General features: G+C 37.8%; 1 protein-coding gene across 2 annotated transcripts in view; it reads left to right on the top strand.

Annotated features, from left to right (window-relative positions):
- Window positions 1-626: 626 nt before the first annotated feature.
- Tlk (Tousled-like kinase) overlaps window positions 627-27,282 on the top strand; it is a 130,608-nt gene continuing 103,952 nt past the window's right edge. For both annotated transcript variants that reach the window (XM_073974742.1, XM_073974740.1), the window contains exon 1: window positions 627-1,292. The gene's annotated coding sequence lies outside the window, so the exon portion shown is untranslated. The remainder of the gene's footprint in view (window positions 1,293-27,282) is intronic.

Genomic DNA, 27,282 nt, shown 5'->3' with positions numbered 1-27,282 from the left:
TTGGTCCTTTGTTGTTGGCTTTTTTAATCCTCTGAAAAAGAGAATCGCTTAAGAAATAAATTTGTTTTTAATTATTTTTAACTTTGCTTCCAATATCCCCCATTTTATTACACCACCCTCGTACCGGCGTTTAAATGAATGAATGAAAATACTTTTGCGAATATTTTGTTTTGTTTCTGCTGTTGATGTTGTTGTTTTGTTAATTCATTTGTATCTTCGGCCGTTGTGCTTCATTGTACGTACGCGAATAGCGGATTCAACCAAAAAGCTATTAAAGCAGAAGCGTCAACTACAACACAGCAACGGCCAAATAACAACAATCAAGCGTCACCGCTGATTGTTACGGCAGCTAATATTGTTTCTGTTCTTTGTTGCTGTTGTTGTGGTATTTGTTGTTTTTTATTGCTATTATTATTATTGTTATTATTTTGGTCGATAGGTTGTGTTGTTGGTGTGCCATGGTGTACATCTGTGTGTCAAGCAGCAGCAGTTGTGAGTGACTGACTAACTGTCTGTCTTGACTGACTATGTATCGATGAATGTACTGCTGCTGTGCTGTGTTTTTATTTGTGTTGTTTTTTTTTAATTTTTTTTAGCGTATTTTCAGCTTTAGCAACTTTTAGTCTCAATTTGTTTGTGCTTCAACAATAAACGGAAATTATATACACACCAAAAACAAAAAATTATAAATAAATTAAAAGAATTAAAAAATAGCTGAACTGATCTGTTGTTGAACCCCAAAGAGCAACAGCCAGCAGCGGCAGCAGAAAATAACAACAAAAACAAATTATTATCATCGGGTGTTAATAGCATTAATTTCAACTATAAATTATTATGATTTTGTCGAACCGAGTGAAGAATTAAGTAAATTTAAGAAATATTGTGACAATTAACTTAAAGGTAATAATTAACAAAACAAAATAATTATTGGTATTAATTTTCTTAACACCCATTTAATATCGGCTACCTCTCGTCGCCTAGTAGTGTCTGTCATTCGATTAACAAAAAAGTGAAAATTATTTTTAGCGCCCTTTAATTCGTCTTCCCCCCTCCTCCCCTGTCCACCTCTCAGACATGTGATTATCGATAAGTTATCGCGGCGCCCGTAGACAAACCCCACAAAAACAAAACTAAAGTGAAATGTAAAAACGACTACAAATTGTTTAAGTTTTCATTCAATTGTTGGCGGAGACAAATTTTCACAGTGAAATCTAAATTAGCTTTTGAATCGTTATTTCGTTGCTGCGTTGCGTTTTCGTTTTGTTTCAACGTCACCGAAAACAAGTTTAAAGGTAAGCTACAAACAAAAATATAACAGCTGTCTGTAGTGGCAGCACCAACAGCAGAAGTAAAGGCAGTATTAAATAAATTATTTTTTTGCAATTGGTTGAGTTGCTCGTGTTTACTCGTTGTCCGTTATTTTGTATTTTTTTTTTTTTTTTTTTTTTTTGATATTTTGCTATTTTACTATTTCACAATTTAAATGTTGTCGTTGTTGCTATTCTTCTTCTTCTTCTTGTTTTGGCATTTCTACTCTACTCTTTATTTAGTTTGTTTGTTTTCGGGGTTTGGAGGTCTCTTTACGTCGTACGGAAGAAGAGGAGAACAACAAAACCAACAACAATACTTAATTTATTTACTATACTATTTTGCTGCTTATCTTGAAAATTGTTATAGAGAATTTTTTTTTGTTCAGATTGTCTCATATGTAGGGCAAATCGTTTTCGAAAATCGTTCATGACAGGTATATGTCATAACCGATTAGAAAAAACAACAATTCACCAATCAAGAAATGAAATAGGTCGATAATGTTATACCCTACCTACACGTTTTTTTATAAAGAGATGCATGTATTTGGCCAAAATTATTTTTCATCTTTATTGATTATAGTTTACTTTCGTGTCATGAGAGGATTAAGTTGGATTCGATTGGCTTTTTAAAAATGCAAATCCAAAAATTCACAAATTTGGGAATATTCAAAATTGTTGCCAATCCACACCATAATACCATTCCTAACAGAACCCTCAAAGGTACAGAAGAATATCCTCGACTGTCTAAGATTACAATTTAGTCGAATCCATAAAAAAACACAATAGTCCAATCGAAATAGACATTGAAATAGCCCACCGTATGGGACATATGAACATATGTCCCATATGTAGCTTACAACGTTGCGATGGTTACAAAGTGCTAAGGATGGATCGCACCAGAAGTGGAGGTGGGTGATTAGCTTTCCTATTGCACCAGTCTGTCCAATACAGACCTTTCTCGCTTGAGCCTGTCTCTAATGACCCGTACATGGAATGTATGGGGGTAGCAGTCAGGTGTGGAACTGCCGAGATAGAGTTGCTGAACGTATACATCCCGCCGAGAAATAGCTGTATCTCAGATTACATGCCTAACATTAGCCCGCTTTTGGAAGGTCATAATCGTCTGGTATTGGGGGACTTTAATGCGCATCCTGAGATGTGGCATTCGGCCCTCGGAAACGACCAGAGAGGTACAGCGCTGGCTGAGCAGATTGACAGCTCTACGTTTTGCACGGTCAATGAGGACGCCCCTACCAGAATTAGAGGAGAGTGTCACAGCTCGCCAGACATCACCATCGTGTCAACTGGTCTGACAAATGACGTTACCTGGCAACCTGTCATTTCCCTTGGATCAGACCATCTCCCCATAATTGTCTCCATTAGCAGACCACCCGATTTCATTACCTCTGAACGCCGCACATTCGTCAATCATAAGAAAGCTGATTGGCCGGGTTTCAGAGAGTTCACCAATCACGTCTTTAGAGAACTGCCCAATCCTTCTGATGTTCGGGTAGCGGAAAGGACGTTCCGAGACATCATCACTGCTGCAGCCGCTCGCCATATCCCTGCTGGTTGAATACCCGAAGTATGACCAGACTTCCCACCAGAGGCGACGGGATTAGCAAATTAGCGTGATGAGCTTCGTCGAACCAAACCCAATGACCCTAGAGTCAGGGAGTTGACACAGGAAGTTAATAGGCTGGTCGAGGAGCATAAGCGGAACAAGTGGTTAAATCATCTGAAGAATTGCAACATTGGAGCCGGTATAGGTGAATTGTGGGCAACGGTTAAGTCACTCTCGAACTCTGGAAGAAGGGAAGACAGGACCTCAGTCATGTTTGGCGACGTTACGTTGACTGACCCGAAGATGTGCGCAAGTTATCTCAATCGACAGTTTGTCGACCACCCCGAGAGTGACAGGGCGAAGAGAAGAGTATTACGTCGCATCTGATCTCTTCCTGCCGAGGAGGAACCACCGCAGTTTACAATGGGAACGCTAAATCATCCAAAGCCTTGGGCCCTGATGGAATCTCCATTGTAATGCTGAAGCAGCTGGATGAGCCGGGGGTGGAGTATCTCACTAAAGTTCTCAACTTGTCGCTATCCACCCCCACTGTTCCCGAAGTCTGGAAAATGGGCAGGGTGGTCCCACTACGGAAGCCCGGCAAAGATGACAGCAAAAGTGAATCGTACAGGCCGATTTCACTTTTGTCGCCCGTAGCAAAGACCATTGAGGCCTTAGTCCTCCCCAGTATCAGAAATAGCTATCAAGTTTCCGATCATCAGCATGGATTCCGTAAGCAGCACAGTACGACAACTGCGCTGCACGTTATTACCACACATATTTGTCAAGGACTCAACCAGAGACGGCCGTGCGATAGAACAGTGGTGGTGGCGCTTGACTTATCAAAAGCCTTTGATACAGTCAGGCACTCCAAGCTGTTTGAGGACAGACAGACAACCCTCCGGCCAAGCTTGAAACATTGGACAGTCAATTACATGTGTGGACGCCAGTCGTACGTGGAATTCAGGAACAAGAAGTCCAAACCCCATAGAGTGAAACAGGGAGTTCCCCAAGGTGGGGTGATATCTCCGGAACTGTTTAACCTCTACCTCTCCTGTATTCCGCCCCCTCCAGACGGCATCGAGATCGTAACGTATGCGGATGATTGCACGATCCTGGCGTCGGGTACCTATCCTGATGACATGTGTGAGAGACTGAACAATTATTTAACCGATTATTTAACCGCCACAAAATCAACAGCCACTCACCACATGGACAGCGCAGTTTGGAAGAGAATTGAATGTCGTGGTCGACGGTAGCAGAATTCCGACCACATACTGCCCCAAAATTTTGGGGGTCATATTCGACACTTCTTTCACGTAGTGCGCGCACGCCACAGCTATCTGCAACAAACTGAAAAGTAGGAACAAGGTCCTCAAGTCCCTAGCCGGCAGCACTTGGGGTGCAGATAAAGAAACCTTGTTGATCACATATAATGCGATAGGTCGGTCTGTGGTAAGCTATGTGATACGATTTGGAAAAAGATTCAAACTTGCCAGAATGCCGCCCTGAGAACAGTAACAGGGTGCCTCCTCAAATCTTCAGTGGACCATCTATATGAGGAGGCAAAGATTATTCCAGGAAAGCGACACAATAAGATGCTTTCGTAGCAGTACCTGCTTGGATGTTAGCGTGTGAGCCATCCCAATCGCCATCTTGTGGGTAGGCCCGACACATTCAGGCAGATCAGGAAGGATATCCATGCTCTAGAGGGAGAGGTCCAACGATATAGGAGAGAACCCTTAGATCAACAAGCATATCAAGCAGGTTTAAATAGTATTCACACGGATGCAGTTGCCAAGGCCTTAAGCAATTATAGTGTGAATAAAGTCCTCGAAATACTACATACCTCATCTATTGCAGCTGAGGAGCGTCAGCTGCCACGACAAACTAGAGTAGTTTTGGCTCAACTACGCTCGGGATAATGCAGTCGCCTAAATTCTTATTGGGCGGAAATCGACAGCGCCGTGCAAGACATCTGCCCAGTATGCGGCATGGGCCCGCACGACACAAAACACCTTTTCAACTGCCCAGCCAAACCTACTCATCTAACTCCAGTGGATCTGTGGTTACATCCCATCGAAGCAGCCACTTTCCTGGAACTGGAGATAGACCCAGAGCCAGATTGAACAGAAGAACGAACATACAAACATAATAACAAACACTGTTACAATAACAACAACAACGGGACGAATGTTGTATTGATTCGGACCAACTAAGTACAGATTTCGTAGAATTTGAGGCGTATACGTTACAAATGTGAAATGTTACACATACGCATTGATAAACACTTTATTCCTAGCATTGCAATATGGTTCCAAACACGAAATTTTTTGCCAAAATTATTTTATGAAGTTTCAACTTTTAGGGAATGATGATAAAAAGCACTTCAAATTAACCGATAATAATTAGTTTTTATACCCTCCATCATAATACGGAGGGTACATTAAGTTTGTCATTCCGTATGTAACTCATCGAAATAATCACTTGAGACCCTATAAAGTGTATGTATTAGGCCGGGCGATTTGTATGGAAGGAAAAAAGTGATAGTGGGCGCCTGGAGTTTCCGATTCTTGGGATTGTACTGAGCAAACAAGTCCACTAGATCATATGTCTACGGTGAAAATTGAGCCCCCGGATTTTGACTTGAAATTTTTTTCAAGGATATTTTGGCCAAACCTTATCTCAGAATCTTGACCTATCCTGAAAATTTCCTTTTGCGTTCTTAGTACACTCACCAAAAGCTTTCATCTCCAAAAGGAAATTTCCACCCACTGACTTTGAGTCAAATTTTGTAGCACAGTGTAATTTATCGATATCTTCCGAAAAAATTGCACATTCTCGGGGCCATAACTGCCTGAAGGAGCGTTCCAAAGCTTTTGCTGTGTACTAGAGAGTTCTTAATTATTGTCTTGGCTACAATTTTTGTCTTTGTGTTGGATCGAAAAGCTCAGTGGTTTGGCTGTTACATATATGCCAAAATATCCAACAAAAACCTTGAAAAAAAACTTCAAGTCAAAATCCGGGGGCTCGATTTTCACCGTAGACATATGGTCTAGTTGACTTTTTTGCTCAGTACAATCCCAATAATCAGAAAATCCAATCGCCCGTGGTGGTGTTCAAATCGCCCCACCCTAATATGTATGTATATGGGGATTTCTGAGTGAAATCGGACACTTTTTCCAAATGAGGTTTCATGATTTCCTTTATTTTTTGCTGTAATGATGCTGCTCATCAGCAAAACATTTAAGTATTTTTTTCACATTTTTTTCACTAAAGCTTCCAGAGATATCGCGCCTTGAAAAAGTCGAATTCTATCAAAAAAAAATTTTTTAATTTTTTATCAGCTATATAATAAAAAATAGAAAAAATTTTGCACGGTCGTCTTGACTTTTTGTTGTTGTATTAAACTACGATTAATTAAAAAAAATTTAAGTCCTATTTAATAGTGGGATTCGAATGATTACTATTTTTACTTAATTTTTTAAAATTTGTCAATACAATTTTTCCTTTATACCAGTTTGAAACATTTCTTTCTTTCTTATTTTACCAAAACATAGAACATTATTTTTAATTAATTTCTCGTTGGAATCGAGCTTAATGACCGTTTATTTTTGCACGTGAAAAAGGAAAGTCGAAGATTCGAACCCACACAACCACAACTATGTGACATGCATGTTTCGCCTTTGGTAGAGGCTCTTCAGACATATCGGCTGTTGAACGGCTTCTCTGCCATCTAACTTTTCTTCTTTAAAAATCAATTTTTTACAACCCAATCCACATGCAGGGTGTGTGTTGGGTATCGTTCTATTAAGTAAGGAGCAATACGAATTGAAGCGGCTGAATCGTCCGGACGTAGGGGATGGAAAATACCAAGGAACGGTCCTGACCGGCTTTAACGTGGCAAAGCCCAGGATTTATCTTGGTCCCCCTTTCATCTCAAGTGGACACTGGCCTCGCGTGGTGTCACCTGGAGAACTGCCTTTAACACCCGTTAAAGGTAGTGAGCTAACATGTGTCGCGCGTTCACCCATAAGAACGTTAAAAACTATGAAAAAACGAAAGAAAAGAAAAACAAACCCCTCTAAAGTTGCTGAGCCCCGCAAACGTTTTAAGGACCATGATCTGCGAATCTGCACCTGGAATGTTCGCACTCTTTTTAGAGAAGCTGCAGTTTACACATTGGCAGATGTACTGGCAAAGTACGATGGATTGGAAAAGGCGTCACAACAACACCTAAAGGTGACGCACTGTATTATAGCTGCCATGACACAAAGCATGAGTTTGGTTGCGGATTTGTAGCTGGTCGGAGGTTAAAACATCTGTTCTCCAGCTTCGCCCCAGTGAATAAAAGACTCGCTGCAATTCGATTAAAAGCTAAATTCTTCAACATCAGCTTCATTTGCGCTCATGCTCCCACTGAAGACAAGGACGAACAGACCAAAGATATGTTTTACGAACGCTTAGAAGAAACTTATGACCGTTGCCCTGCCCATGATATTAAAATTATACTAGGTGATTTTAATGCCAAAATTGGAAAGGAAAATATCTTTGGCCGTACAGTCGGGAAATTCAGTCTCCATAGTGAAACATCTGACAATGGTATGAGGCTGATAGACTTGACAGCTACAAGAAACATTGTAGTTAGCAGTACCAGATTTAAGCATCTCGATATTCATAAGGGCACCTGGCTGTCGCCAGATCAAAGAACAAGAAATCAAATTGATCACGTTGTGATAGATGGAAGACCTGCATCAAGCATGTTGGATGTACGATCGTTACGAGGTGCAAACATGGACTCGGACCATTACCTTGTTGCAGCAAAGGTAGGTACCAGATTAAACGTGGCAAACAAAGTGTGAACAGACCCAAACCCGGAAGTTGGACATCGGCAAGCTGCAATCACATCAGATAGCCACAGCATATTCCACTCAACTGGCCCAACTGCTTAATCAATGCAATCCTCGTCCCGATAACATATCAGGACAATGGCAAAACATTGCCCACTCCATGCAAACAGCCGCAAACTCAGTACTTGGATACCAGATACCTCCACCAAGGAATCCATGATATGACCAGGAGTGTCATGCTGCTACCGAAGACAAAAATCCGGCATATAGGGCTACTTTACAATCAGTAGCAACGCGTAGCGCACGAGAGAGGTATCGTGAGAAAAGGAGAGAAGAGAAACGTCTTTTCCGCAGGAAAAAGAGAGAGATGGAAAAGCGGGAGTGTGAACAAATCGAGATATACGGAAGACATAATGAAGTCCGAAAATTCTACCAAGGAGTGAAACATCAAACTGATGGCTTTGGAACTGGCACATCCTCCTGTAGAGACCAGCAAGGTAATCTGGTAACTGATACAGATAGTGTGCTTAGGATATGGAAAGAGCATTTTTCCAAACTGTTGGTATCCAATAGTAGCGAAGTCGACGAAGATACCACAGATCCAATTCCAGAAGATGGTATTGAATGTATACCACCCGGCCAAGATAAGGTAAAGACTGCAATAAACCGGTTGAAGAATAATAAGGCAGCAGGAGCTGATGGCCTACCAGTCGAGCTGTTTAAAACCGGAGACGACACGCTGATAAGGTGTATGCATCAGCTAGTTAGCTGAGCATCCTGTGTCCCGTCCATAAGAAAGGCGGTAAGACTTTATGCTCCAACTATAGGGGCATATGTCTTCTCCCTATCGCCTACAATATAGTGTCAGGGATATTGTGCGAATGACTAAATCCCATGGTCAACGAAATAATTGGACCATACCAATGCGGCTTTAGACCTGGCAAGTCCACCATTGACCAGATATTTACCCTGCGGCAAATCCTTGAGAAGACCCCACAGATGCAGATCGATTGCCGATTATAAAGTAGTCTTCGACAGACCACTACGTTCCAAGCAATGTCTGAATTTGGTATCCCGGCAATGCTCATTCGGCTTTGTAAGATGACTCTAACTGACACAAGATATTCAGTTAAAATAGGATCGTGTGATCTTTTCAACATCCTGCTAGGAAAGGTTATTCGAGAGGCAAACGCCAAAAGAAGTGGCACAATCTACACCAATAGCCACATGTTACTTGCTTATGCTGATGATATAGACATCATGGGACGATCAGTAAAAGAAGTAACCGATACCTTTATGAAGGTTGATTCTCCGCTAAAGTGGGTCTGGCGGTAAACGGCGATATGACCAAGTTGATGGTGTCGACGCGCAATGCGTCCATTAAGATCGGACCAACTGTTTAAGTTGGTTCCTATAATTTTGAGGTAGTAAAAGACTTCGTATACCTCGGCACCGCCGTAAACACAACAAACGACATCAGTTGTGAAATAAAGAGAAGAATTGTATTGGCCAACAGATGCTACTTTGGCTTCAGTATGAACATTGGCTTCAGTAAGCCACAACACGCCAAACAAAAATAACGATTTACAAAACACTGATACTACCCGTGCTGATGTATGGTTCCGAAGCCTGGGTACTTGCGCAAGCAGATAAGGCAGTGCTTGGCGTGTTTAAGAGAAAAATTCTTCGAAAAATCTACGGACCAATCTGCGTTGACGGTGAATATCGACGTCGTATGAACCACGAGCTGTATCAGCTATACAACGATATCAATATTGTTAAACGTATCGAGATGTAGCGATTGCGTTGGCTAGGCCATATAATAAGAATGGGCGATGATGAACCCGCTAAAAAGGCGTATAAATTTAAGCCACATGGCGGTGCACGCAGAATTGGCAGGCCACAGAATAGATGGCGCAAACAGGTGGATGAAGAGATGACAAGGCGTGGTATTCCAGAATGCGAAGCACTAAACAGAGAGAATTGGAGATATTTTCTTAGTTCGGTCTACGGAACAAATGTTCTGTAATGGGCCAGCTAAGTAAGTAAGAAAGTAAGTAAGTAAGTAGAATCGTCCGGATCTAAACTTGGCTAAACCCACTGATATGAAGAAGGTCTGAACCAAGGGAATTGACAGGTTGCCAGGATATGTCATTTTTTAGACCCGGTGTGATGTCTGTGGCAATCTCCTTGAGGGAGCATCCCCTAGCACCAGACGGTTATTGTCCTCCAAAAGAGTGAGTCACCGGACTTAATTAAGAGTCTTCGGATTGAATGTGATGTTGCAGTATCATCCGGCTGTCTGAGCAATAGAAAGACAGGAGTTTTAGATATTGCTCCAGACCAAACCAAGGTGGTGGACAGGGCAAAACACTTGAAGACAGGTGCTACCTCACTACGGTGCCCTTTTTTTGCTCGCCAGTAATCAGCCAACTGTTGTGTGACATCGTGGGGTTAGACCGGAAGGTATGTGCCCACGTTAATCACGGCATATTTGTCCTCCAAAAGTGGAGGACACACAAAACACTGCTATTGCTACTTTACAGCTACCCCCATACATATTCCATGTGTGTGTCATAGATTCAAGAGACATAGGTCTTTACTAGACAGACTGATGTTTAAGGAAGGAACGTCCTCCTCCGCTTCTTGTACGATCTTACGAATATTATAAGCCACACATCATGGTGAGTTTTGTTTCCTGAATCGGTGCGACCGTGATGTTTCTACGACCTATAAATCGACACATCCACCCGGAGACTGTTGAAATCAAATTGCAGAACGATGCATTTCCAAGGAGTTGAACAACAACAAGGCTGAGGTTATAAAATCTTGAAACGCCCTAAAATAGTCGAACAACTTTTTTGCACACATGGGATTGCTTTGGACTTCTAGGACATTACTTTTAATAATAAATATGAATCCGGGACCCTTTCACAAGAGACGAGCCTGCCATGTCCCGCCGGGAATGTTTAGAAATGCCATTAAAAATTCAAAAAAATGGAAGTCTTTGCGATTTATCCGTTGTTAAAGCAGGGGACAACTTCCTGGAGATCAGTGTCCGTTTGAGATGAAATACGGACCAAAATAAGACCTGGACTTTTCGCACACCAAAACCTTTTAGAATCGTTGCTTGGCATTTGAAATTCTCTACATCTGCCAAATAGTTAAAAATTTTCAGAACAATTACAAATTTGTTCAACAGCGAATGTAACGCCGCAGATCATTAGCATGGTGATGATGATGACATGTGAGTGAATAAGAGCGAGTGTGTGTGTGTGTCTGTGTTTTTGTTCTATAAATCACATGAATGACAAACATTCGGACTATTATTCGGTTGATGGTGAGATGATGGCGATGATGTTCATTACGACACTGGCGTTCGTTGTTGATATCGATGATCATGGGGTGGAGTAAAACAGTACTGGTGGAGAGGGCAAAATTGCGCAAAAAATAAAGACATAGAAAAAAATACAGGAAAAATATTAAAAAAGCAAGCAATCACAAATAATAAAGATGACGCCGATGATGAAATATAAAATATAATAGGAAGAAAAACGAATGAAGATAATAAAGTGAGAAATAAAGATGTTCGAAGAGTAGAAAACAACAGCAACAACAACAACAAAAATCACTTGAAAAAAGCCAGATAAATACATTTGCACTCACTCACGTACAAACATAAAGGCGGCGAGTATCTACATATTAAAACAATGAAAATGACAACAAAAACAACAAAAGTATTTGTGAAAAAAAAAATTGAAGAAACGAATTCGCAAATATCTGAACAAAAAAATAAATAAATAACAACAAAATGAAGCCAATAAAACCACAAGTATAGAGCAGAAAAAAAATATTTATGTATAACAAATCTCAACATATAGAGGCAGGCAGGCAGGCGGCAGTCAGTCAGTCAGTCAGTCAGGCAATCATTGGGAATGACAAAAAGCGGGGGTTTGGGTGGGGGCACAAGAATAAGGTGTAGCAGCAGTAAATAGAGTGATACAATAATAAACGATGATAATGAGTGCGAAAACATGCCAGCCAAACGCCAACCAACAACAACCACTTACTAACACTAATTTACAAGAGAAATGGAATTCTAGTTGTTATTGTTTTTTTTTTCTTCTTTTGTTTTCTTTTTAAGGTCGAAAGTTTGAAAATGTATTTTCATTGCGAATTTGCCAAATTTCAATGGAACGTTGTTTTCTTCCATGTCATGGAATAGTTTTTTCATGAATAAAGGTGTTTTTACAAAATAAAAATAATTAAAAATCGAGATAGTCTTGAAAATTGAATTTTGTATTGACACAGTTGAAAGTTTTTATGAAGTTCGTACGAGTACGTAACAAGAAAAGTGAGCCATGACTATGATATGGAGTTGGCATCTAGCAATTTTGGCTAATCTCGGTGTCGTGAAAAAACCAGACTCCTATTCCGTTCAAATTATTGTTTCTTTTATTTCATTAATAAAATGGAGATGATGCGAACATTTGATGGACTGACTTTGTCATAAAGAGCTGGAAAAAATCGATGGCACTACACGGTGCTCTTGAATCAAATTTAAATGGAAGGTGCTTACACCTGGGAAGTTTTTGCGGATTCTGAAACTAGAATGTTCATAGATGAAAAAAATCAAAAAACAAAAAAATCGCCGGAGCGATTTTTAAATAAGTCGCGATTCAAGTTGAAATTTTTAGGGGTTGTTTAGGTTTTTGCGATTTTGCTTGGAAACCGCACGTCCTATCAAAATGGGAATAAAGAACATGTTGTAGATATCAAAATTCTCTACAAGATTGACCTTAATGATAATTTCGTAGGTTTTACAACTTTTGAGATATAGAAGTTGAAATTGGGACAATTCAAAATCAATTCAATTTGTATCGTCACTTTATAAAACAATGTCATGACTGCAATTTCCCAACCTTAACTTATATATCTAAAAAATGGTACAACCTAGGAAAAATTGCATAAGCCAGTCTTGTAGAGAATTTTGACAGCTATAAGATTTTCTCAGGTCCCGTGCTGATAAGACTTGCCGTATTCAAGCAAAATCGCGAAACCCCAACAAGAAAACCTAAAAATGTAAACTGAGCTTCTTTATCTCAAAAATGGTACAGCCTGAGAACAAATCATAAACGTCAATCCTGTAGAGAATTTTCACAGCTACAACATTTTCTTTAGCTCCATTTCGATTGGACTTGCGGTTTCTAAGAAAAATCGTGAAAACCTAAAAAACACCTAAAAATGTGATTTTTGACCGCGATTTATATAAAGATACCTACAGCGATTTTTACTTGTTTTTGGATTTTTCTCATTTATGAACACTGCTGTTTCAGAATTCACAAAAACTTTCCCTGTGTAAGCGGTTTTCATTAAAAGTTAGTTAAGGCGCACCTTTCATGACATTGTTTTATAAGGGGGCGATACAGTCAGTGCATTGTCCCAATTTGAACTTCAATATCTCAAAAATGGTAAAACCTACGAAAATACCGTGAAGGTCAATCTTGTAGGGAATTTTCATAGCTACAACATTTTCTTCATTTTCATTTTGATAGGACTTGCGGTTTCTAAGCAAAATCGTGAAAACCTAAACAACCCCTAAAAATGTCAACATGAATCGCGATTTATTTAAAAAGCCCTCCGGCGATTTTTTTGTTTTTTGATTTTTCTCATCTATGAACATTGTAGTTTCAGAATCCGCAAAAACTTCCCAGGTGTAAGCAACTTCCATTTAAATTTGATTCAAGAGCACCGTGATAGATAGATAGTTTTCTATTTCGATATTATCGGACTAAAAATCCCTAGCCTAAAATGAACTCAAATGAATAGAAATTACGCGGATTTGAAGTTGTGAGAAAATAACTGTGAAAGAGCAGTAGCAGTATTTAGTTAGTTTTTATACCCTACACCACTATGTGGAGAGGATATTATAAGTTTGTTTTGGCCAAAAAGTTTGTAACGCATTGAAATAATGATCGTATGTGGAAAAATATACCAAAATGAATGTCTCGAGCTGAGTCGATCTGGCTATGTGTATCCGCCCGTCTGTCCGTTTGTCCATCTAAACCTTGTAATCAGGCTACAGGTCGCAATTTTAATGCGATCGTTACTAAATTTTGGGTGTCGATGAATGTCCAGGAGAAGAAGAAGCCTCTTGATTTTAGTGATGGTCGGATAATATTCAGGGATCGGAATGGGCAAAAAATTTATTTGGAGAAAAAGTCAACGTTTTATTTCAAACCGAATATCTCCGCTTCTATAAGGGGTATATCAAAAGCAAAACATGGTAATAAAAGTAGAAAATATCACCTTTACAACGATCTAACGTATGTATGTAGGTGGTCAAACAACGAAGATATCGCAATAGTCGCTAATAGAACCCAGCTTTTCATTTTTGCGATTTTAATAATAATGACAAATATCACAGCATTGGTTGGGGACCTTCCAAATGCAAAGTCTGACTATTAAAGTAGAAAATCTTTACAATGATGCAAAGTAGGTTTTTCCATTTTTTGTAATCACCCTACAGATCGGAATTTTGATCGGATCCTCACGAAATTTTGGGGGTTGCTGGGGGTCTCACAGAGAAAGAAGCCTGTTGATGTTGGTGATGGTCGGATAATATTCACGAAAAGGTCGTTAATTCCAGCAAAAACACAAAACTGTACAAGGAAAAGGTCGTAAGTCCAAAGACATCCAATTATCTCTCAAACGCGACGGAATTTGATCAATCAAAGTACAGCTATTGACCTGTATTACCAGAATAAAATCTGTAATACAGAAAGCCGTGAAATGTTTTTTCTTCCTCCCGAAAAATTTCTAAAATTGGACTTACGACCTTTTCGTGCGTAGCAGACGAAATGTGCATTTGATCTAAAACCCCTAAATGTGAAAAAGGCATACATTTTCGTTTTTTGGCCTTCCTAGTGTACATTATAATTTGTCTGTTTCAGAACAGCAAGAAATTCTTAATTCTTAAGTATAGTACACATTGACAAGCAAAACTGACAGTCATCGAGGTCTATTTCGTGAATATCAAAGCCTAACTGAAAAATTTCTTTTGTAATCTCTAAATAATACCGTAAATATTGTATTTCAAAAGTTTTTAGCTAAATAAAAGTTGTTATTTGCCGGAAAATTGTCCTAAAAGTACGTTGACTGTCAGTTTTGACTGTTAGTCTGTACTCCCCTTTACTATTTTTCGATAACATAAAGCGAAAATTGTTATCGTAGTAAAAATTTGTAGATTCTTGCAGATTCTGAGCAGAACAATTGTTTATCACTGCGTATGTGTAACATTCCATATACGTACGTATACGCCTCAATTTTGAGAAAATCCGTAGCTTGTGCCACTCGGAGAACAATAGTCAAATTATTTGAACTAACCTACTGTTTCTGTAAAAATTATATCTCTGTCCAAGCCTTATAGTCGACAAAAAGGTGGTAAATATTAGAGTTGTGCCAAATGATCTATATGAAACTACCTAGTTCAGTGTACAGTTACAATGACCCACATAATTTGTAGAAAGAAAGTGTACTTAATATCGCAGGTTAGATTTTAAGACCTTACTCATCCATTTTGGTACTAGTATAGTGAACTAGGAACTATATTACCCAACTTTAGTAAATATGGATATATTTCTTGAGTCTTCTCCACAATTTACTGCAAAATGGGAATCTGGTCATGGTGTATTTGTGAAGACTAACGCCGCACTGATCCAATTGCAGTCAAACTTATCTACAGCGTAACTGTTACACTATAAATATAATGAATTTTCTCTGTACCGTATTAACTTCTATTAAATACAATCTTTGGGTATAACTTTACATTAAATACCAGCTTTGGGTGCTATCGTGGTGCAGTGGTATGCACATCCTCCCTGCATTATTTATTTATTTATTTATTTATTTATTTATTTATTTATTTATTTATTTATTTATTTATTTATTTATTTATTTATTTATTTATTTATTTATTTATTTATTTATTTATTTATTTATTTATTTATTTATTTATTTATTTATTTATTTATTTATTTATTTATTTATTTATTTATTTATTTATTTATTTATTTATTTATTTATTTATTTATTTATTTATTTATTTATTTATTTATTTATTTATTTATTTATTTATTTATTTATTTATTTATTTATTTATTTATTTATTTATTTATTTATTTATTTATTTATTTATTTATTTATTTATTTATTTATTTATTTATTTATTTATTTATTTATTTATTTATTTATTTATTTATTTATTTATTAATTTATTTATTTATTTATTTATTTATTTATTTATTTATTTTAATGTTAGTTATTTAATTCCAAACCTTTCCTATAGTCCGACTTGGCTGGTAATGTTGGCGACATTTTCTAAGTATTTCAGCACTGTAAAACTTCTATACAAGTGGTGTCGTAAGAGGCGCCGTTCGGACTCGGCGATAAATAAAAGGTCACAAATCACTGAGATTGCTACGTAAGAGAACACTCCATTGTCCCTTATGGGATGTTTGTGGACCAATTATATTATCTTTTGGGATTGCATGCCAGCAGTTTGGAAAAGAGCTCTGTCCAAAACATGAACACTCGTTCCTTTTGAATCAAAATGTTCAAAAATTGTATGAAAAATTTTTATTTCGGTGAAAACATCCTGCGTACTTCAATCTGTTGTAGAACTGCAGAACTTCTGATACATCTCTCGTAGACGTAGATAGATACATTGCAGTGCGCTACTATGTTACGATGGGAAAGTTCAGCAAAAATTTCTATCTCCCGGTATATAACATGACGATATTGCATTATCCGTTCACGCACGGCTTAACTTTTTCTGACAAAACAGCCGTTTTTAGACCTTCGTTTTTTGTCAAGTGTCGGTCACGATTGAATTCATTAAACCAGTTTTTCATAGTGCTATAGGATGGTCCTCTATCGACATACAAAGATTTAATTTAATCGATGCACTCACTCTTACCGTGATTATCCACGTCGAAAGTGGGAAAAATAACACTGTGCTACAAAAGTTGACAACATTTTTTTTTGCAGGGGTTCTGTTTTGTGGAAGTCCATGGAAGACGAAAATACCTTTGGTTTTGATTTTATAACGGCAAATGTAATGAAAAACGGGGTTTCTTGGATTTTCAACTTAAAAGGGGCATAACTTCTTTTTTTTTCACAACGGATATAAACGGTATAATATGGTCCTAAATCATATATAAAAAGCGAACGCTTCTGGAGATGTTAAGTAGTATAGCTACAAATTTCTTTTGTTCAGAGACTCATAACGATTTCTTCTTTTGACACAATCCCCAAAAAGTGAAGTATTTTAGGAGATTTTGACTCAGTATGGAAGAAATTTTAATTAAGTATCTAAAAGTTTAACAAATAATTTCTACATATATCTAATTTTGTTACGTCATTTTCTTAACAAAGTATTTTACTCAGATATCTAGTTTGTTCTGGGACTTACAGTGAAATTTTGTGTAGAATATTTTTTCTTTCAACACCTTTCGTCTAAAACTAAATTTCATGTTACTTTCATGCATCAACTCGAAAAAAGAACAAAACAAATTTATACAAAAAATATTTGGGTCTTTTGTTTGCAAATTTGATTCACATATTTTCTTGATATGTATTGCAAATACATATTTCATTTATTCGGCCACTTATATTGAAATTTGATGAATAATATTTTTGTCTTCGACGTCTTCTATCTAGAATGAAGATTTGTAGCACAAAACATAATAAACGCAGATAAAGTACAACAATAACCCTAAAACGTGATTTTACTTTTGGCAGATTCCTGGCGTTTAGGTACGACTAGAGTTTTGGTGTGTTCAGGTACCTATAGAAAAATTTTATGACAAATAATTTTGTGGAATATTTTGATCTGATACGATCGCATTTTAAATGAGTTTTTAAACGTTTTTGAAAAAGGGGACCAAAAAGATCCGTTTAGTGACTCGCATGAGGGTTAATTTTTTCATAAAAAGATAACCTGCATTGTTGTCAGTAATATTGCCAAAGACACTTTATACCTAAAATGCAAAGATTCCAAGGAATCTGATGTCGAAATGTAGAAATGGGCGGAACTTACCACGCCTATTTAGGTTACTTCCCGACGTAAACTTTCAAAACGCCGATACACGTGTCTTCTTGTTTTCGGTCCTCTTTCATATTCTGGCCGAATTATCTTGTAATTATTTTTTGTGTTGTACAGTGTTATTGTTTATCTTTATATTAATGTAAAATACTAATCTTTGTTTATTCTAATTTGTCTTTTCTTTATAGGTAAGCATTTTTCATCGATTCTAAGAAGATTCGAAAATCGCAATTCCTATCAAAATGTGTATTAATGTATGGCGTGAGTATTATTATAATTCAATTTAAAGAATACAATATTTTATATTTGTAATATCATAAATATGACAAATAACTGCCAGGGTCAGAAAGTAATATTGAGTCAACAACCAGTAGCGAATTATATTGAAAATAAATTGAATTTATTATTATTTTTTAAAATGCTAATTAATATTATATATTATTAACTTCACTAAAATCTACATAATGTGTCGCTGTTTTGCGCATTTAATTATTGATATTTTTATGTATAATTTTATAAATTTATACGACAATAAGAGAGAAAAGTTTGCGTACAGTGGAAAAGAACACAGTCTGTAGTGTAAGTAGGCTACTGATAAAAAAACTTGACAATTGTGATAAAGTTAACCATTTTGATTTCTAACTTACCGTCAAATATCATTAACCACAGATGTTAAGGCCTAGGTACATAAGCTGCCTCGCCTGCTTGCCTTGCTTGCTTCTGATAAAAGAATAAACAAAGACATAGAACTGTAAAGACTGGAAAAGATGCATAATGCAAATATGTTTATGAAACAAAGTATATAAACATTTTATCAACAACAGGGGTATGTTAATGTTAAAAATCCCATTAAAGCGCAATTCGACTTACACAAATTGTAGGAAATCAAAAAGTTGGACTCAGGATTGTATTCCATAGCAGTTTCCAATTCATTGAATATTAATTAAGCGGTTAAAAACTCCTAAAATTGCTAACTACTTAACAGGATGTTGTTATGATATCGTAACAAGAGAGCTTAACTCCATCTGTTGACAAATGTTAACGATTGAGTTTTCCAATCTTAATGTATTTACATCTTTGGAATACAAAAGAAAAGGGCAACCCAGTTCGAAATTTGCTCGGCCTTTTTTATTCTTATTATGTCAGAAATGAAGCAGGAAAGCAGGCCTTTATATCTCCCGGCTCGCGGGTCGAAGAAGAACTCATCTCACAATGTGTTATTATTAAAATGTGTTATTGTGGCCCTATGCTAAAGATAATAAATAATAATTATTTTTAAAACACATGTAATATAACATAACAATATGCTTAGTTTAACTTCCTACATAAAATTTCTTGTTTATTTTATTATTATATGTCACTTTATTGGATAACCACACCTCCTAAACACCTTACCTTACTGATGATCTGATCAACTCCCTCCAATGGAAATGATCATTTTTTGCCACTACTCCTTTTATCTCCTCCTCCCAATTTTTATTTTCGTTCCTGTCAACATTTACATTTAAATGTCAGATCTTTATCATTTCATTTCCAACTCATTTTCAAGTTAATCAATTCAAACAGTGACAATTTTTCTCATTCATCGCCTCGTATTCACAGTGTTTTTTAGCCATACGCCTTTGTCGTAGTCGTTGTATTCAATTTATTCATCATTCGTCGTCGTCGTAATTTGTGTTATGTGTCTTTACCACCCGATAACCACCGATGAAGTTTATGTTAATTACCCGGTTTTTGTTATTTTGTATTTGTATGACGACGATCTTCTGTGTGTGTCTCTTGTTCTCGCGATCAGCGAACGGAATAGTGACAGAGCAGCTGCCATTTAACCCATTCGTGTCAATCGTTTGTCATTTAACCGGGGCTACAAATTGAACATAAAAAATCATTAAAAACAACAAATTAATACATTAATTTCATTTCAACAACAACAACAACATTTTGCTCATTAGTTGGTGGCAAATGGATTAATTAGAGTAGGATTTTTGTTGCTGAGAAAATCAATTATTATTATTTGTATGTTTTGGTATGAAGTGAGTGGCCCTTTTTGGACATTTGAACTTGCCGACAAAAATGTGGATTTAGGATTGAAGTTCAAAAGTGTTGTTGAAGACATGGACCGATATAGTCCATTATGGAAGTGAATCTTATTTTGGGAGTCATATCTTTTCAATAGTCATTTCAATGGGTCATCGTAGAACTTTTGGACCAGTATGTCAGGAAGCATGGATTTGTCCACGGAAAACCGATCTGGGCCATACATTTAGAAGCTAAACTAAATTTGAACAAACCATTAGGAGATCCCATGTGTGGGCCAAATTAGTTGACCCGTTCAAGGGATATCGTGCATACAATTTAAGTGTAATTTTTTTATTATTGGGGAAATTGTGGACCGGTATTGCCCATCTTCGAACTGAAACTAAGTTTGACAAAATATGACAAAGGCCAAATTTTGGACCAAAACGGTTGATCAGTTCGAGAGTTATCATGCCCTCCAGCCACTACATATGGTGCCATAGGGGGTTTTCATACCTTTCGGGCTGTTTTCTCAAGAAGTATGGACTTGCACCTGAAAAAACTTTTACCATCGTAATTGAGGTAGCGAATGCAAATTGCTTCAACAAAAATCAAAGTGATTCGAGAGCAGGTCTTAAAGTGAGCTTATCCGAAATTCTGTGTGGGAGGTACCCAAAGGAGTGGCCAAATATAGTCCATAATCCAACGTAATCTATATCTAGTAGATATGTTATGATGTGTAAAGTATGGACCGAATCGGTCACTCCCTTCAAGAATTATCGTTCCGAACATTTTCGAATTTTGTGGGGTAGGAACCTGAAGGAGTGGATCGATATGGCTTATCTTTAAACATAAACTGAGTTTGGACAGAATATTACGAAGGTCAAATATTGAACATAATCGGGAGATCCGTTCGAGAGTTATCTTGTGCTCCAACCACTACACACGGTGTTATAGGGTTTTTTTTTTTCATCTTTTAGGCTAGTTTCTCTGAAAGTATGGACTTGCCCCTGATTAAATTTATACCGTCGTATGTTGCGAGTGAACACAAGATGTTGCCACAAAAATCAAAGCGATTTCAGAGCAGGCTCTAAACTGAACTTTTCCGAAATTTTGTGTGTGAGGTACCCGAAGGAGTGGACCAATAGAGTCCATTGTCTACAATAAATTTCACTGTGTGCAAAGTATGAACCAAATCGGTTAATCCCTCCAAGAGTTATCGTGCCCACAAATTTTCCAAACATTTTCGAAATTTTGTGGGGAGGTACCCAAAGAAGTGGACCAAAATATTACGAAGTGCCAAACTGGCTTCTAATCGGTTTATCCGTCCGAGAGTTATCGTACACACCAACCAGCCAGCCAGACAGACGGATAGACGGACGGACATGTCTAAATCGACTCAAAATTGTCAAACAGATTTCCTCCAAACATACTTGGGGTCTAAAACCATGAGGCACATTTTGCCCGTATGAAAGTGTTTATACCCTCGTTAGACTAAATGCTGAGGTAGTGATCTCCTACCTTAAATGAGGTGCAGGGTGTTAAGCGACAACGTGCCTATCGGTGTTTCAAGGGTTTCAGTTAGGGTACCAACTGTATTTGAACGGAGCCTCGGTGGTGATACCTGGGCGACTCAATGAGTATTAGGCTTGGTTGCCAAGCATTTGGCGTGGTGTAGAGGCTATGACGCGGTTGACCTCATTAACAATAACCAAAAACCCAAAAATAAACATTCGACTGATGTAGGTGTGGATGCCTTGGCACCCTCAGTCTTCACTCCGACAAGTGCATCAACCTCACTATCCCTGACCATTACGAATATAGACATCAACAACAAACCGCTCAATACTGCCGCCATCAGCACTAACACTGGTGTTGCAGAGGAAAGGACTGTTGCTAAAGGCGGGGACGACACTCCGGAACTGGGCTACACATACGACAGCCTAAACAGACAGAGTATTTTACTCCTCAATCAAATTGAGGAACGATTCCCCCAGGATGCTCTCCTCCTTGAGAGTTAGAGCATCCAAGATGATATTTGGTAGAATGTATCGCAATGTATCGCTGACTGAAGAGGATGAAGCCATGGTCACGACTGTGATCCGTGTACCAACCTCTAGTCATAATGCTGAGACCCAATCTGAGAGTGAAGCTGCTGAAACAAATTATCTCACTGGGTCAGACGTTTTAGAGTCGGACAAATCCGACAAATCTTTGCTTCTCCGGCAAAAAAAAAAAACTCGAGGCGGAAAACGTCAAGAGTGAAATATCCATCGATAAGACGGATGATTCACTGATACCGCAAACCTCAAAAAATTCCAAAGCAGCTAAGGATAAGAAAGCATATCGAAGGGCAGTCAATTACTGCAATCAGTATGCAAACAAAGATCTAAGCACCATCAGCGTAAGAGAATTTCAGCTTATACGATCTAACTTCAAGTTCGGGAGGAAGTTCGAAAGTAATAATTCTCAAGCAACAAAGAAGTAACTGTGAAATTCCTACGTCAAGAGCTGGAGAAACCTCCATCGGCACACCTAAGGAGATGACAACAGGCCAAAAATAGGAGTTATCGTAGGTGTATCAATTTTGGTAACGTACTTATTATTGACTTACAATCACCAGCACAAAAAACTGGGATGGTCGGTCCACGTTTTGATATAGCCCCCATAGAACCGTATCTCCCGATTTTGGATATTTTGAAAGTTTTAGTCACAATGACCAACCTAAATGACTGAAATTTGGTGGTTTGTCTTCGGCAGAGGTATGAAATATTCCAACATGGAATTGTTGTGACTGATATAGCCCCCATAGAACAGTACCTCCCGATTTTCGGTATTTTGAACCTTAGCCTCAATATTACACCGAAATTGTTGAAATTTGGTATTTAGACTTCGTTGGGGGTGCAAAACTTTCACCTAGAAATTTGTCGGTATAGGTCCACGCATTCATATATCCCCCATAGGACGGTACCTCCCAGTTTTCGGTATTTTGTAGATTTTAGCCTCATTATCACACCGAAATGACGGAAAATTGGTATTTAGTCTTCGTTGGGGGGTTATAAGTTTCCACCTGAAATCTGTCGGTATAGGTCCTCGTCTTCATATAGCCCCCGTAGAACCGTACCTCCAAATTTTCAGTATTTTGAAGGTTGTGGCCTCAATATCCATCCGAAATGACTGAAATTTGGTGCTCAGTCTTCATATTTTTTGTGAGCTTATTGAATACATCAAACAACTGTCTTTAAATAGGAGAATTTTTCTTTAAAAACTTTTTTTGGCCGATTAATGTTCAAAAACGGTCCATTTTTTGTAACAAATCGAATTTTGATTTTCGCTGTTCACCATTTTTTATACCCTCAGCATTTATGCTAACGAGGGTATATACATATTTTCATACGGGCAAAATGTGCCTCATCGAAATAATGGTTTTAAACCCCAAGTATGTTTGGACGAAATGTGTTTCAGACAATTTGGAGTCGATTTAGCAATGTCCGTCCGTCTATCTGTCTGACTGGTGCGCACGATAACTCTCGAACGGATGAACCGATTTGGTCCAAAATTTGGCTTTCGCAATATTTTGTCCAAACTTAGTTTAAGTTCGAAGATGGGTAATATCGGTCCACTCCTTCATCCCCCACAAAAGTTCGAAAATATTCGGAAAATTTGTGCGCACGATAACTTTTGAAGGTAGTAACCGATTTGGTCCACAGTTTGCACATCGTGAAATTTCTACCAAACTTAGATGAGATTCCAATAATTTGAGGCAAATATGGAAAATTTTTTTGTCACTTTGTTCCATGTGATTTACAATATTTACATTTGTGTCATAAGTGCGGATATGGAACAAATCGACAAAAATTCTCTTTTTAAAAAAATCTCTATAACTTTTATATTCCAATACATATTCCTCTAAATTTTTGCAAATATGTTCTATATACTATTATTAATATTTCAAGTCAAAAATATAATTATTTGCTTTAGTCAGCTCCACACAGTTGTGACGCAAAACATTAAAATGCGATTATCTCAAAACGGGCAAATGGCGTATGGAACACTTAAGCATGACACCGACGATATAGTAGTTGGAGAGCAAAATAAATCTCGAGCTGATAGACCGATTTGTTAAAAATTTGGCTTTCGTCATATTTTGTCCAAACTTAGTTTAACTTCTAAAATGGCCCATGTCTGTCCTCTCCTTAGGATACCTCCGCCACAAAAGTTCAACATTTGTGTCCAAGTGCAGTTTAGAGTCTGTTCGGAGATCCTTTGGAAATTTATACCGATGATGTACAGCCATATTATGTTTTCCGTGGACAAGTCCATGCTTCCTGGCATAATGCTCCAACAGGTGTACGATAACCAACTGAAATGACTAGAGGGCGCGATATCTATCGAAAAGATATGACTCTCAAAATAAGATCCACTTTCGTAATACACTATCTCTGTCCATTCCCTCCCCCGCAAAACTTTTGAACTTTAATCCTAATCCACATTTTTGTCGGCAAGTTCAAATGTCCAAAAAGTGCCACAAAATTCTGAAAAGACCCTAAATACATTCGATCTGTCCGTAGATGAAAGTTCCAATTCACATAGGCTGAGGGTATATCTGTCGGCAAAGTCGACTGATACTTTTTTACTTTTTTTAAATTGATATTTTTAAAAGTGTCTCCGTTCAAAAGGAAGATTTTTACGTACTTAATAAGCCCACAAAAATATATGATGATCGGTCCATTCGTTTTTGAGCTATAGCCAAAACCGCAAAACTCTTGGTAAAAATGTGGGTAATCTCTTAGTGAGGTGGTCACTGAAAAAGACAAATAACATGTTCGTCTTCAAACCTCTGCAGCTGGAACCTTTATACATTTGAAGTACTCAATTTTCACAACTCAAACAGCAAATAATATCGATATACACTTTTATACAATTTTTCCCACTCTTCTAAATTTAAAAGTTGGTTCAAAAAATCGATGTACTAAGTACCACAGACTTGTGTAGCTGTAAACACCACATGATTACTATTTACTTCCAAACAAAATTAAATCCATGTTTATTACATCCAGAGCAACTGTAAAATGTATTTTAGAACGATAAATTACTTTAAATATGAAAATATTGGAGCATAATAAAAGTTATTAATTTTAGTAAAATAAGGACAGAATGCATATTTCCAACATTTATCGGATTTGAACCTTCACATGGACAAAACTACATGACAAATCAATACCACAATTCAAATTCCTTCAAATTGAAATGTTTACTATCAATTCTCATCAATAAATGTGTATTCCGTAGTACTTGATTTTGACCATTTTTGGCCACGGTCGTGACACTGTGCGTCGCAGCCTTCAAAAAAAGGCAGAGAAGAAGCCAAAAATGAAAAAGAAGGCATCTAAGTCCTCGGGTGCAGTTTCAAATGATTCCTCTGCTGTCTCAACTCCTAAACCCAGCAAAAGGGTGATAGACGTTAATCAGCTGAGGAGAAACCATCCGACTCAGGTGCGAACGCGAACAGGCGGAGCTGTCATAATCGGTTCTTTTCGTCTGCATCGTATGATTCGGTAACCAAAATCTCTTCAATATAGATGAAAAAGGTGGAGCTGTCAATCTGCTTAGCCAACATTCGTACGCAGAATTTGGTTTTTTTTTTTTTTGAAATTTGGAACAAAGTATACTTGTATGTTTAGAATTGAAAATGAACCATATCAAACAACGTTCGGTATAGTCCCATACCAAGATTTAAGCCAAATTCTCCAACAGCATTGAAGCAATAACTAAAAAATCTTTCAAATGAATATTAAAAAGTAAAAAAGTATCAGTCGGCTTTGCCGACAGAGATGAGGGTATATCTCTGCCTGTGAATATTGAAACTATTTTTTTCCCAAAAAACGTATGTATTTAGGTGGTTTTAAAAATTTTGGGCGTATGAACCGACAAAAATGTTGATTAGGATTAAAGATTAAAAGTTTTGCGGAGGAGTTAATTAAAGGAATGGATTGACCATTAAGGAAGTGTGTCTCCAGCCACTACATATGGTGCCATAGGGGGTTTTTACACCCTTCGGGCTGTCAAGAAGTATGGACTTGTCCCTGAAAAAACTTTTACCATCGTAATTGAGGCAGTGAATGCAAGTTGCTTCAACCAAAATCAAAGTGATTCGATAGCAGGTCTTAAAGTGAACTTATCCGAAATTTTGTGTGGGAGGTACGGTATGAGTGGACAAATATAGTCCATATTGTAAACTGATCTATATCTGGTAGATAAGTTAGGATGTGTGAAGTATGGGCCAGTTCGGCCACTCCCTTCAAGAACAATTTTTCCGAACATTTTTGAACTTTTGTGGGGGAGGTACCTGAAGGAGTAGGCAGAGCTTATCTTCGAACTGAAACTAAGTTTGAACAAAATATTACTAAGCCCAAATTTTGGACCGAATCGGCAGATTCTTTCGAGAGTTATCTTGCACTCTAACCACCTCACACGGTGTCTTAGGGGTTTTTTGCAACTTTCAGGCTATTTTCTCAGGAAGTATGGACTTGCCCCTGATGAAACTCTTACCGTCATGTAGGGGGCGGTGAATACAAGTTGCCAAAACAAAAATCAAAGCGATGCGAGAGCAGGTCCTAAAATGAACTTATCTGAAATTTTGTGTGGGAGGTACCAGAAGGAGTGAACCGATTGAGTCCATATTGGAACCACATCTTAGTCTGGTAGACATTTTACGATTTGCAAAGTATCAAGAGCTATCGTACGGACAAGTTTTCCGAACATTTTCGAACTTTTGTGGGGGAGGTACCGGAAGAAGTGGACCGATATAACCCATCTTCGAACTTAAACTAAGTTTGGACAATATATTACGAAAGCCCAATTTTGGACCGAATCGGTTGATCTGTTCGAGAGTTATCGTGCGCTCCAGCCAGACAGACGGACGGACATTGCTTAATCGACTCCAAATTGTCTGAAACACATTTCGTCCAAACATACTTGGGGTCTAAAACCATTATTTCGTTAGCATAAATGCTGAGGGTATAAAAACAAGCAATAAAGTATCAGCAGGATTTGCCGACAAAGACATTTCGTGGCCTTTTTGGACGTAAAAACTTTCCGACAAAAAATATTGAAACATTTGGGGTATATAACGTCACGATATGGGCGTCGCGAATAAATGCTTATGTTGTGCTCATAAATTTGACGTTGATAAAATCGCAAAAGTTTTTGCACGATTCCATTTTGGAAGTGGACCTAATTCCGGAGTTCATTCCTTTTGATAGTTATCGTGTCAAGACGTCATTTTAGTTGGTTAGCGTAAGATTTAGAGCTTTTGGGCCATTATATCAAGACCGCAAGGTGTACCATTGGTCAAAATATCCAACGGACCTTCGAACAGCCCATAAACTGCACCCTTGTTGAACTTTTGTGAGGGGGTTATCCGAAGATGTTGTA

Source organism: Musca autumnalis, unplaced genomic scaffold, assembly GCF_047663935.1.
Source record: "Musca autumnalis isolate F117 unplaced genomic scaffold, ASM4766393v1 scaffold_3, whole genome shotgun sequence".
In the NCBI taxonomy this organism is placed as follows: Eukaryota; Metazoa; Arthropoda; class Insecta; order Diptera; family Muscidae; genus Musca; species Musca autumnalis.
This window is presented reverse-complemented; position numbering and strand designations above follow the sequence as displayed.